This window comes from Clarias gariepinus, chromosome 4 (assembly GCF_024256425.1).
Source record: "Clarias gariepinus isolate MV-2021 ecotype Netherlands chromosome 4, CGAR_prim_01v2, whole genome shotgun sequence".
NCBI classification, from domain to species: domain Eukaryota; kingdom Metazoa; phylum Chordata; class Actinopteri; order Siluriformes; family Clariidae; genus Clarias; species Clarias gariepinus.
In genome coordinates this window covers 29,725,759-29,736,016 of record NC_071103.1, presented here as the reverse complement: position 1 = coordinate 29,736,016, position 10,258 = coordinate 29,725,759, and the positions used below count along the sequence as shown (strand labels likewise).

General features: G+C 35.5%; 1 protein-coding gene across 2 annotated transcripts in view; it reads left to right on the top strand.

Annotated features, from left to right (window-relative positions):
• Nucleotides 1-461: 461 nt before the first annotated feature.
• LOC128520341 (lethal(3)malignant brain tumor-like protein 4) overlaps nt 462-10,258 on the top strand; it is a 68,852-nt gene continuing 59,055 nt past the window's right edge. Inside the window, exon 1 of one of the 2 annotated variants that reach the window (XM_053494538.1) lies at nt 462-539. The gene's annotated coding sequence lies outside the window, so the exon portion shown is untranslated. Of the gene's footprint in view, nt 636-10,258 lie in introns of both variants that reach the window. The other variant, XM_053494539.1, reaches the window with a different exon arrangement.

Below are 10,258 nucleotides of genomic sequence, written 5' to 3'. Positions count from 1 at the left end.
AATTTACGGGCATACAATTGGAATTAATGGTAATGTTAATATTATGGCTGTTTATACAGTATACGTAATTTTTGTCTGCCCCTGATGAACAAACTCGGGTCCAATGACATGAGGAAGAGGAACCAGACTCTAAAGGACACCCATCATCATCTAAATGATACCAGTTCAATTATAAATCATTTTCATTCTAAACTTGTGTCCTATATGTCCTATATGTCCTATATGGCATGCAATTGCATAAGAAAATGGTTGCAGTTATAAACAGTTCATGGATGGAGACTCGGTCAGAAAACTGTTCGAGGCACCTGAAACTATCAGAGTAGTTGCACACAGTGGTTTGTGAGTGGACGGATTCCTCCTGGTAAACCCCTCTCGCCTGTCCTGTCCTGCTCATATACTGTAGACTCAAGTGTCTCGGGTTGACGTTCAGCGTGAGTTCCAGTAGAGGGCTGTGTCGGAGCATGCGCAGTACGTGCAGGAGGAGAGCCCTGTTTTGACTGTCACAGCGTTGACGTGCATTATATCGCCTGGCGAGTGGGGTAAGGAATTAAAGCCATTTCATACAAGCCCGAGTTAGTGCGTTTAGTTTGATAGAGATAAAGAACCTCACCCTCGAGGAGGACGTCGCCTTTTGGGTATGAGAGACTCTCGAATGTGAACTCGCGTGTGTGTGTGTGTTTTCCCTATCGTATTTAAATGCGCTGCGTGTGTGTAAGAGAGAGAGAGAGAGAGAGAGATGGCTGTGCTCGCTAATCTGCCCTGCTTTCTCTCCTGTTTAAAGCGAGCTAAGGGAACAAAACGAGATGCCCCCCTTCCCTCCGGCACGAGCGCACACTGACAGGCCAAATCTCCCCACTTCATCTACGTTTCTTTATTTCTGCACAATATCTGCCCCTGTTTATTATAGTCCATAGCGCGCAGCTAGCTGTGAGGCTAAGTGAAACTATATTTCCCCCCCTCTTCTCGGAAATGTTTCCTTTTCATATTTTAACACGTAGCAATTTAGTTTGCTACAGTGTTACAACTCTCTCCCTCTCTTCCTGATCTTTCTGCTTCTCTTCCTCGTGCGACCAGAAAGCACTCCTTTGATCTAGCTCTGTATACATTGTTTCTGTTTATTTGTTTATTCACATGAATTTGATACAATGTTCATTTCTGGACTGTTCCGTCCTGGGTGGAGTGTTGCTTTTTGTTGTTGTTGTTGTTTTTTTTTGTTTGTTTGTTTTTTGTTTTTCCCCCTTCGTTTGTTATTTAATTGAAACGATATTTGTTTGCGAGTTGAAACTTTTAATGGCGTCGTTGTTTGGAGGCTAATAAAGAGTTTTCTGCATTCATTTTTGCCAAACCGTCGTGATAACATCATGTGTTTTAATAGAGAGCTGGTTTGGGTCAGGGCTCTGCAAAGTCAGTGCTGGATTCTGTACATCATGGCCTACATCTCAGTGCTAATGCACATGTGTTTAATGAGAGTGATCACACATTGGTAAAACAAGACCATGGAAGAGAATACTTTCAGTTTTAAAACAATGGATATCGCAGGAAACATTTAACAGTTTGTTTCTGATATTCATATAGGGGGATGATTGTTTTTTTCTCCCCGCTCTATAGTTATGCATAATTTTGCCTGCTTATTAAAAGAAAAAGATCTTCTCTTGTATATCTCTTGTATACTAATTGATATTTTTTTTAAATGTTGATTTTTTTTTTCTCCCCCTTCAAGTTTTTTATTTGTTTAATCAGGAAACCATCACCCACTGTTGTGATTATGAGATCTGTTATGATGTATGAGATCCAAAAAATTGTAACATTTGGGGAAAATTCTCTGGAATATCCCTTGAGTTAGTGATTTTTTTTTTAAGAAAAGATCTTAATAAAGGGGGGAAATACTGTGTTTTTCCTCTGCTTAGTGATTCATAACGTTTAAAAAGAAAACTGACATGTATATAATAATGCACATTTTTAACCCCTCCAAGCAGTTCTGACTGAAAAAAGGAGTTCAACATGTTTTTTTTTTTCCATTTGATTGGTAGTGCTAAAATTTTCAGTTTAAACTAATCGCCCTCAGGCTGAACTCTGCAAATGTCAGAGGTAAGGTAAGAGCTTGTCTTACCGCTGATGTAAACAACATAGCATAAAACACGATTATCATCACATTTTTCCGCATAATTTTCATTTAACAAAATTTATAAAAAATGTTTTTTTACTAATGTTTGTTGAAGCTCAAGCAATTTTTTTGTCCACCTTATAAGAAACCCAAATGTTTCAATCTGCCACCTGATGCTTGGTAGCAAAGATGGAGATAGAGAGAGAATTTTTTTAAATCCTAAAATAACATTATAATGTTATGAGATGTTAAAATATATTGATAATAGTGCAGTGGCTGGAACGTTATTGCTCCAAACAAAGAAACAAAACATGGGCTTTTCAGTAGCATACTAAAGATAAACGATGCCTTCAAATGGCATGTTCTATCCCCCTGAGATCCGTACTCTACTGTTGTGTATGTTGTGTTTTCCCCTCGCTGTTTCTTTTTATTAGCGTCTGACTACTATGAAGTTAATGTCTTCAAACTGAAAGGAGTTTTCAACAGAATTATGCCAAACAAGGATATATAGACAATTTTATGTCCTCATATGGGCAGAGTTTGAGGTTTCTTTCTTTCTTTCTTTCTTACTTTCTTTCTTTCTTAAGTTTGTGTTTCAGATAATATGGTGGTTATGACTGCTGAAAATTAAAGAGTTTTTTTTATTGTTAAAGTGTAAGTCTAAAAGTAAATGAAATGATTGCCATGACCAAAATAGTCTGTCATTTGTTAAGTGTTATAGTAACACCTTAATACTGATTATAGGTGGTGTATTTCCGTTGACTTGTGTAACTTGGACAGTCAAGCATTTGTGATACACCTGTTGGCCTTAAGTTACCCCCAGCAAAACATTTCTAAAGCAAAGATAAGAAGTAAAGATTTGATGAAAATCTTTAGAAATCAAAAAACAAATTTTTTGGGGGGGTAAACTCAAAATTTTGATAAACAAAGGGCTTATTAGTAGGATTTCTGCATCATTATGTGTTAATCCTGTTTGTCGTCTCTGTCACTGAGCAGTTTTTCACTTTTCCCTGCATAACATCACTCTCTGAACACTGTGTTACATTAAAAGAACAAAGTGTGACATGATGTTTTATTTTGGACTTTCTCCTTAGTGTGACTTTGCCAGATTTTGTACAAGGCTAGACCGGTAGATTATAGAACACCGTAATGCCATATGATTTGGGCTGATGGTGTTTATTTTCACTTTGGTGTCGGGAAGTTGCGAGTTGTTTCCAACTCTGTGGCCGCCCCTTTACTACTTCCTGTTTAGAGCTTTAGTTCAAGGCGAAGGCGAATATGAATTTATTGCTTAATATAATTTTGTCTGTTTAGCTTTGTTGTTATTAGTTACTGTTTGCCAAGTATAATTTATGATTTTGTGTTTGTTTTTCAGTATCACAAAATGATCAGAAACCTGGCACTGTTATTAAATTTTATAATTTTAAATAATTATGTTGTGTGTGTGAAAAGGGGGGCCTATATATAAAGACTTAAATTTGCCAATCAAAATTTTTTATCTAGATCTAAAGTGTAAAACATTTTTTTAAACGTGACTGTACATGTGAGCTGTTTTCTTGTGTGTGAAGTTTGAAGAAACGACTGCAGCTTTGCTGTGTGTTGGTCATTCTGGTAAACTGGCTCTGAAAAATATTTAAGAAAGCGATTTTACACAAATTTGTTATTTGTCTTTTCATTTGTTTAAAGCAAGACATTGCAGGTTTAAAAGACAACTAAAATCATATAATTGTTTTAATCTGTTACTTTAACTTTGAAGGAAGCTTAAGATCCAGTCCAATCTCATCTCAATCAAAAGCTTGTTTCCTCAGTATACTGTATAATGAATAGATCGTGAGCAAAAACCCACTGCTAAAGTACAAAGTTTTTATACCACATAGGATTAAATGTTTTTTTCCCCAAAAATTTTACTGAAACTAATTTTTTTTACTTTATTAGGAATTTTTTGTATATATATATATATATATATATATATATATATATATATATATATACTGTATATATAACATTCCTAAATCAATTTTAAGAACAGTGCTTTTATATAGTAAATTATATTCCAACAAACATTTCTGGAAAGGTCTTTCTTAATATAAAATAGGTCTTTAAATAGTTTTATAGCTTTAAAAAAGATCCACATTTAATTATACAAGGCCTCATTTATTGCATACATAAATGCACATAAAAAAGATTATGTTTGCCTTAAACAAATCATTGTACAACCATTCATGTACATTTATTTTTTAGTCTAACACACACTATTTTGTGCATAATAAGAGAAAAAACACGTCTGGTTAAAATTTAAAACTCAGATGATCAACTGAATTGGTAGAGATACTGTATGTGTTAGTGCAGAATAAAGTTCATGCGATAGGGATGATCTGTAATGAAAATGGTGAATAATCACAACACTGTTAAATTCTATGTATGTGGAATGATTCTTCCTTGTGGTGGTTAGAACCTAGTCTCAGCACCATTGCTACCTGATGCATGTCTTTGTATACGTACAAAACATATTTACAGTCAGCAATATACTTTAATTACAATAGGTGTTTACTTGATACCTCTTATTCCAATACACAGCAATTCTACAGTAGCAAGGACCTTCTTGGAAAACACTCACTGAATTTGTGAGCATTGAAACTGGTTTGGATTATGCCAAACAAGTCAGGCTGCTAATGATGATGATGATGATGATGATGATGGAGACTGGGTTATTTAGTCCGTTTTGTACGTGAGCAGAAAGGCAGCAGCGAGTCATGGTTTCTGTGAATGTCCTTGAAACGTCCTCAAGACGAAAATGGAGCTGTTTAACTCTGAAATTAATTTAAAGCTTTTTTGCAGATTTAACCAGTGCCCCTGCCTGTTTTGTATTCAGGTCAGGAATGAATTGAATTTCTTACAGACACTTCATACAAAAAAATTCTATCAGATTAGGTGCTTTTCGCTTGTTTGTAATATTTAGTATTTAGTGAAATATATATATATATATTTTGGTCAGCTCCCACTGTTTGATCGAGAATGACTGAGAGATCCAAGATCAGATTTGTTAGCATAATAGATAATGAAAGGATAAAGACTAACCTTTTCTTATTCATTGTTTTAGACTTCAATTGAAGGAAGGCATGAAGTGGGGAAAGTAATCTTTTGGAAGCAAAAATATCAGCAGTGATTGAATAGAGTTCCTGCTCTATTCACATTATGTGGGACGGTGAGGTATATTTCCTCTAAGGATTCACTTTAATAAAAATACTATTGTTGACAGCATTACAAGTGAGATTATTTAAATCTGAGAAGAGATGATTGAGTGATATGGTAATGGCTTACACACAGGGCAGGAAGGCAAGCAAGATTTTGTCTTTGTGATTTTACAATGTTCTTGGCTTTTCATTTCAATACTGAAAGTTTTTTTTTTTTCTCTTTTTGGTTTGTCTTTTAAAGCTGAAAAGATCACAAGAAGTATTAGGGGGAAAAAGCCGGAACTGTTTAGAACGCTTAGAGAGATTTTTTTGGAGTACACAAAAAAAGTGGGGAAAGTCCAGTGTAAAAAAAAAAAAAAAAAACATAATCCGCTTGCTTTTTATTCATTTATCTTTAAATTCCCGATTTTTTTCTTTTTTTTACTGGTGTGTTTCGGGAGTTTTTGTCATTTCCAGCCTGATTGTGCATTGTCCATTCTAAGCACATTTTTAACCTTTAGTTGTTGCGTGTTGCTGGATGATGGTATTCGGGGTGTGGTTTGTTTTTGTCCACTGCAAGTCTGTTGTTTTTCTTCAAGTCATCGTGAGTAATATGCTGGGAAGAATTCATCCCTGTTATTTCATGACTGAAGTAAATGGTGCTGTAGTCTAGTAGTGCACAGATGTTAAATGGGCAAATTTGAGCCTGTATCTCAGATAGGCTAAATGTGAAAGAAGAATTAGTCATTTATACAGTGTGATATTCTGTAGGGGTGATTATGCGCGCACGTGTGTGTGTGTGTGTGTGTGTACATTATAGATATGTTTTTTTTTTTTTCTGTAGTTCAGTGATCAAGTTGGCATTTTATCTGCTGCATCTGTCTTTGTCTTGTTTGTCTCCCTCTCTCTCTCTTTCTCCCTCCCTCTCTCTCAAACACACATACACACACACTGTCTGTTCCTGCTCTGCTCAGTCTTTGTTTTTCCTGTAGATTTTGTTTGAATGTTCGTATTTACTGCTCTACAGCTTTTCCAGATTGTTTTTTATAAATTTTTCAAATAATAATTATAACTGTAATATTAACAATATAAAAAATTAGCAGGTCCTAATTTTTCAAGCTAAGAACCTGTGTTTCTTTTTTTTTTTTTTTTTTTTTTGTTTTGTTTGGCCACTTGTCACCCGTGTTGAATTCTAAACTTGGCGGTAGTAAAAAATGCTTTAAGCTCATCAGTGTGCATGCATTAGAGACAGCAAACCACACTGACCAGAGTCACGTTGTGTGTAAAGTTTCTTGTTCATTTCACTTCAGAGTCAGCTCTATCTTCATAAACAGAACTCTCAGACCTTCTTTTGTGACCTTTTTTCAGTTTAACAAAAAAAGTGAGCAGTTTATGTTTGTGCTAAATAAGAACGATCTTTTAAAATGATTATAGAACGATTGTCTGGCACTGAACAGCCTATGATGTCATCGCGATCAAGCGTTAATTTCCGAAAGGTTTTTACACACTTAAAAACTGTGATTGTATTTTTAAAATGCTTTTTTTAATTATGATTTTTACACTTATATATGTTTGCGATTTAAGTGGTGAAATATTGCCAGACTTCTATAATCCCACAGGTAAATATATTAAATATAAACATATTGGAGTATAACAAAGAACAACTCCCATCGACTTGTAAACATTTTTTTTTTAAGGCCACATTTTATCTTTGTGTGCTCTTCTTTGTGTTCAGCATGCTCTGTGTTCACTGTAGAAGACTCCATACCCCCACCATACAGACACACACGCACAATCCATTCCGGTTTATCGCTGATGCAATACGTGGACATTTCTGTTCAGTCACAGCGCTGCACCGAAGCTCCTCATAAGTGGACAGCAGTGTAGATGTAGGTGTTAATACCTTCTGCCCTCGAGTACTAAGTATTTATTCTCTCTTCGTTTGGATTGGAAATGATTGCTGTATGATGACATTAAAATATATCCATTATAGAGAAAACTCAAATGACCGTTCCGGCGCCTGTTTTAGGATGAGACTTTAAGCGTGTAATAGGTCGAATGTTTCATTTCACCTTTTTTTTTCCCAGGATCCTAACACTGACGTGCATCCACATGCCTCAGTAGATCAGTCATTTGTCTGAGAAATCTTCATCTGCTTCTATAAGGCTTCTTGTGTTCATTTAAGATTTGCCAACATCCTTTGACTAGCAAAAATCATTGCCTACCTGTGGTGACTATCCCTTAGCCCCACTGCCACTCAGATTTATGTGCCTACATCTGTATCTTCCATTTATAACCAGGGCTTAATAAAGAAGCCCATAAAAAAAAAACTGCAGTGGCTTCTTTAAAAAGTCTCAGCTTTTATTTTCACTTACTGCTCAAACCAGAGCTCTCAACAATCATTCTGCAACATGCAGGCAGCCAAAAAGTCTGGAGCCTTGAGCAACACTGGGTTTAAAAATATAAATTGCAGCAAATGCTGAATTTTATGGGCTCCTGCATCACAGCACTTGTGCATATGCTGAATAAAAGAACATGGAGCATTTCCGAAAAGGGGGTTTATTATTATGCAAAATTCACTTTTCAGTCATGATTAGACATTCAGATCCAGTCTCCAGTGTGTGTGTGTGCCAACAAAAAATTTGAGTAAAAAGAAAGACACCATTTTGTGTCCTTTTCCGTTTTGTAATTTTCAGGGTTTAAACAACCAAATGAAATTATTCACCGTAATACACTGCCTGGGCAAAAAAGTCACACATTCCAAGAGTTAATTGACCGCCTTTAGCTTTGATCAATTCATGTGTGAAAATGGTTCCTCATGCCCCCAGAACCACACTGCCACACTCTGAGTCCTTGGGTATGCATGTGCCATCAGGAAAGAAAAAAATATATAAATATAATAACCTGGTCATTCAGTACATTTAGGTTGTGAGCTCACTTCATTTAATTGGCATATAATGTTGCGGAGCCTAGACGGGACCAACTGAAACAACCCCTGCCTCCAGAGGCTTGTACAGGAGCCACTATAGATTTAAATTTACAGCATTTGTCAGATGGCCTTATCCAGAGTTTATCTCATTTGTCCAATGCCTTAACCGCTGAGATGCCCCTGCCACCCTATTAATGATGGGTGCCTCACTTCAGGCACTTCCCTTCTTACGCTGAAGGACTCTGGTATGGGGTCAATCTCGACTCATCAGACCACATGACCCTGTTCCATGCTTCCATGCTTTTGGTCCCAAGTCCAAATCTTTATGCTCCTTAACAAACTAAAGCAGTTTTTTTTTTCTGATTAGTGTCAAGATATTGATTGATGATTTTTTTTATGGCCAGAGCTATTTAGTCACAATCCTGTGAGTTGAAAAAATGAAAAACAAAGAGGCAAAATCAGGGAATGTTTTTTTTTTTTTTTTTTTCTCCTTCTCCTGATTTTTTTATATATATTTTTTTATTCACACTTAAGACCCATCTGAATGTTTAAAAAATGACTCAAATGTTTTGGTTTTCCATAATAGGTCTCCTATAATATATCAGAGCTGATTTTACATGCAGAGATAATTACCTCCTTTAGTGTTATGACTATTTTAAAATATTTTTTTAAATAATGCTGACTTCAGATGACCCTGTGATAAGTCTGATTTCTATTCAATCTTTTATTATTATTAGTTTCTAAGCCATTTTGGTTCTGAACTAAAAATAAATCACATTTCATATAAAGAAAAATACATTTGGATCCTGACTTTTGGGCAACCTTTTTTTGTGCTGACACTAACACAAAGATTTTGGCAGAGAACTGTGATAACTGGAAGATCAACACTTCCCGTAATGGCCCTCATGGGGTGTTTGAACTATCAGTTAAAGATAACGCCTCAGTTTATCTTCTCTAAGCTGCTTGTGTGTTTAAACCTTAGAACCTGATGTATGCAATATTTGTGGGCGTTTGAGCTGCATGTCAATTAAGCGAGTCAAATTTAAACTTCGCAGTAATCTGATGTTTGACAAACTATTAGTGAGTAATCTGGTTAGGAAAAGAATACAGCACGTTCAGCATCATCTTTCAAGCAGATCTTGTCTAATGCTTAGTTTTAGTTTTTCCCCCAGTTCTACTTTTTCTGTAGTTAACTGACATTAAATGAATGTCTTCCTGCATAATAATACTTACACACATTTGTCCCATTGGCTAAACCGTACATAATCAGAAGTGGGATTTTTTTTTTCTAATCCCCAGCTTTAAAATGATAATCCAGAGAAAGTTTTGCACATCAACTCCATAACCAGCACAGGTACCTTTTTAATAAAGAGGTCTCATACCATCATCAAGCTTTTATTCTAAGGCCTAGAAATATATCTTCAGACAAGATTTTTATTATATAATTTTTTTTATTTTTACCATGACGTGCCATTGAGATTGATGCTCTTTTACAAAGAGACCGCGCCAAGGTGGACATTAAACATGTTTTGCCTTAAACATGTTTTGCAACATATGCAACGTGATAAGAAAAAACAAAATAAAGATGATACAGTTCCAGCATTAATTTCCAATAAAAGACAGTATAACTTGTAAAATTATTAATGTCTCTAATTTTATATCTTTTGGCAAATTATTCAATGTCCAAGGGGAAAATGTGGTTCTCCCCAGCTCAGTAGTATTTTAAAAAGTAATCACTTGGAAGAACACAGCAGGTAACCACCAGAGCTGAGAAAGGAAAGGGTATAAAGATAAGCTAGAAGTTTGCGTAATAAAAATATGAAAAAAATATACCAGTGCTGTTGCTTGCGAATGGTCAGTAATGTGCAACGCACTAAATCATAAAGAATGCAATGGTGAGTGAGAGACTTGGCATTTTTGATTAAAGAATGAAATGATGCATGGTATACCAAGTCAAGGCTTAAAATGCCTGCATGTACAGTACATGCATATGAGGAAACTGCATGCACATACAACATACTGTATCAGCATGATCACTCACTGACAGAAAGA